Source organism: Palaemon carinicauda, chromosome 6 (assembly GCF_036898095.1).
Source record: "Palaemon carinicauda isolate YSFRI2023 chromosome 6, ASM3689809v2, whole genome shotgun sequence".
NCBI lineage: Eukaryota > Metazoa > Arthropoda > Malacostraca > Decapoda > Palaemonidae > Palaemon > Palaemon carinicauda.
The window spans coordinates 24,518,955-24,523,055 of NC_090730.1; positions in this window are offsets into that span (position 1 = coordinate 24,518,955).

Consider the following 4,101-nt stretch of genomic DNA (forward strand, 5'->3'; position numbering starts at 1 on the left):
TCTAGCGGGAGTATCTCAACGGGTGACTGGTGCCCTGGCCAACCTACTACCTACTTGGAGTAACGTTAATAAATCTGAAAAAAGAATATAATATATATATAACTTAATTGTCAAATATTTCAGATTGTAAATACCTCCAAAAAGGCTAGTTTCCGATATGAATTTGAAAATGCCATTAGCATACCTACTATTCACACCCAGAGCTTTAGAGAGGAATCGTTCTCTGAGATCCCAAGAACAGGACATTCAGTAAGTAAATGCCTAGAAGTCAGGGGAACCAGTCAATCATTACATAGGGGTTCTCCCCTGCCAGTCATCAAGAACTATAGTCATTTTTTTTAATGAGGCACATTTGCACCAACTCGCCGGAGTATCTTTTTAGCTTTGAGAAGTTTCCTAATCGCTGATTGGCTGGACAAAATAATCCTAACCAATCAGCTGAGAGTCGGTGCAAATGCATCTCATTAAAAATACCGAGTATAGTGTGCTAAGCGAGTGTGCCCAATTCTTAAAGTGGACAGAGGGGAATTTTTCCAATTCCACACGTATTGTCATGTTTCTAAGAAGGTATGGCACTTGTGATCTTCATCTTATTCTAATCCCCAGAATTCCAATGATGTTGTCAAATATCACCAAGAGATATTTTTATATAAGGCAAAAACTAATCAAACAAAAGTAGTTCATTACAAGGAAGTAATATTTCTGATGCCTCTTTTGCTAGTCTGCCGTCTCTTCATTTCTTTGCACACCCACATGAGCTGAAACCAAGCAAAAATTATCTTCGCTACCTGTAGTGCTTCAAATAGACAGCCACAGTAAAAACAAATTGAACTAAAGTGATGGTTGGAATAAAAACCTATCGATATATACATATATACATACACACACACACACACACACACACACACACACACACACACATATATATATATATATATATATATATATATATATATATATATATATATATATATATATATATACACGTATACATATTTATATAAATATATACATGCATAAATGTACAGGTAAATAGATAGATAGACATGGCAGTGAGCATTCATAATTGTGAAAATTGCAGACTGCGAGTATAAAAGGACAAACACTTTCAATGCGTTGCATGAAAGAAATAACTGTGCTTGCAATCCATAAACGAAGAATCCGAATGTGCACCATTCATACGAGGATTTCTTTCGTGAAACAAAGCAGTTCTAATTAACAGAGAACAAAGGCAAGTTGAGGTTTTTTCAGGTGGCTGCAAAAACTCGATCATTGACAGACACAGGAAAACCAGAGGACAAAAAAGAAAACAGTATCGCGTGTTTTATCACAGAGGGACGAAAACTTAATCATGTGGTCTTCCAAATGGACTATCACAATCATATAACATAATTAAGGGGCTGAATCATATTAGGTCTGTTGGAAGGTGATGGTTGCATATAGCCAGAGCTCAATCGTAATATTTTCAAATAAATATTAGAAAATATAAAACTACCACATTTGGCACTTGAGTAGTGCCCTGTGGAGCCCAATTGAAAGTTTGGTGAACTATTCTCTCTAGGGGAGTGCGAAGAGCATGCCCAAACCATCTCCATCTACCCCTCATTATGATCTCGTCCACATATGGCACTCGAGTAATATCTTTTTTAGTTTCATTTCTAAACTTATCCTGCCATTAGATCATGATGAGGGGTAGATGGAGATGGTTTGGACACACTCTTCCCACTCCCCAAGAGAGATTAATTCACCAAACGTTCAAATGGGCTCCACAAGGCACTAGAAGAGTTGGAAGACCCAGGCCACCGTGGCTGAGGACTATAAAGCTTGATAGTCCTTAGCTATGTAGGCCTGGGTCTTCCAACTCTTCTAGTGATAATTCCAGTTAGACTCATCTATATCATACGCTAAAGATTATAGGCTTACACAATTTTGTAACAATAAAGAGAAGCATTATCAAATAGGAATGCTATGGTAAATCTTCTGTAATTAGCATGATCATTATGATAAACCCTTTCTGTTTACACAACTTGACAATCCTGCTTTAATCTGAACCGAAATCTTAATGTTATAGAAACATTCTCTTCTGATGCTGGTACTGAGAGAGAGAGAGAGAGAGAGAGAGAGAGAGAGAGAGAGAGAGAGAGAGAGAGAGAGAGGAAATGAGATGAATGACGTAATCATAATGCCTTGCTCCTGTGCTCATGCAGTCCTGAGTAAGTTGAATACGACAGCAGGAAAGCCATTACAGTACGAGGTTTGAGCTCTCATCTTTTAATTCACTGCAAGGCCAACAGAAAAGATGCTTAAATTTGGCCGATTCTCAGATAGGAATGCATTAGACTGATCTTTACTGAGATTTTCTGATGGGTCAAGTTTTTAATTAAATTACCTTAAACATTTCGTTCTCATAAAGGTAGAAATATTAATGTTTTGTTACTTATTAAGGATTTAAATGTTTGAATAACAGGAAAAGAAAAATAAATGTTTGCGGCGCCCTTAGACTTCTGCAGTTTTCATCTCATTACCATCCTGTCTGTCCTTCTGTATATATGACCCACGGTCCAGATATATGAAAAGATATATGAACACAGTAACACTTATTGCTTACGTTGCCTTTATGGGGAGCTAAGGCCACGGTCCTTTGTTTTGGTTACCCTCGTGTGTGAGACGAGGGCGAGTGACGTCACAGTATTTAAGCTGTGTGTTGGCTGACCTGGTAAATCTGGACCAAGATCTTGATCTGGACCGTTTTATAACCTTGTGATGATTCTTCATCTTACCTACTTACGGGCTGCCAAAGCATAGAGCCCGTGGTCCACCTTAGATACGGGACGATCTAACACTGTCATCTTGGATGGCACCCAAAACACAGATTACAGGAAGGCATTTAGGTATGGAAATTTTCACCAGCTAGAACTATCTTTATTCGGAATTACTTTATACTAGTTGATACTAAATTTATTCAGGTATGCATCAACAAAAATGGATTAGCCTACCATTTTGCTTTGTTTGCAGACGAAATAAAAATGTATTTTAAGGTAGGCAAAATTCTGGTTACAGCAAACTTATAACCACTGCAGCCTATCGTTAAAATTACGATAACGTAATTTGGTTTGCATTACACAAATGTGACGAGCCGAGAGCAAGGTTGTGACTCAAAGGCAGGAAGCAATCAACTGAGTTATTTATCATAGAACACTCTCCTTTATATACAAAACCTCAAGGCAACAGGACATAACATGCTCGAGAGACAGACAATATTACAGAGGAAAACCGGAGACATGATCATTCACTTTCTTCTTAGTGCGAGGGAAGAGCGCAGATACAAGCATAATATATAAAAAATAATTTATGTACGATCGTGTGACACACGGTTGGTACATGGCTCCCCCCCTAAAAATGACATACTGTACATGTTAAATAGGGCGCCCTGATCTAGAGAGGCGAACTGTAGGCTGGTCATCAGGTAGAAGATAAGCAGGTTTTAGACTATCAATGGAGACCCAGTCTTTGCCACGAATGTTTAGTAGGAATGCTTTCGGACTGCGTCGGATCACAAGGAGAGGGCCCGTGTAAGGGGGTATTAGTGGTGGCTTGCTAGTGTCGTTGCGCAGGAAGATGTGCGTTGCAGAGTGCAAGTCTGTTGGTATGTGATGCTTCGCTGGGGGCTTGTAAGTCTTGCGGCATGGAGTAAATTTTCCCACGACGTGACGTATGCTCTGGAGATCGTCGGAGGAGGTTGTAGAAGGAAAAAATTCGGCAGGGACGACCAACGGGTCGCCATACACCATTTCAGCTGCCAAGACGTCGAGGGCGTCTTTAGGAGTGGTCCTTAGTCCCAGGAGGATCCAGGGAAGCTGAGTAAACCAGTTGCAATCCTTGCAGCGGGACATCAAAGCTGCTTTTAGAGTGCGATGAAAATCTTCAACCATTCCATTGGCAGCGGGGTTGTAGGCCGTTGTCTGATGTAGGGTGATGCCCAGGATATTCGCTAATGATTTCCACAATTGAGAGGTGAAAGTGGTTCCCCTGTCAGAAGTAATATGCTCAGGGATACCAAATCTTGAAATCCATCCAGAGAGTAAGGCAGATGTACATGAG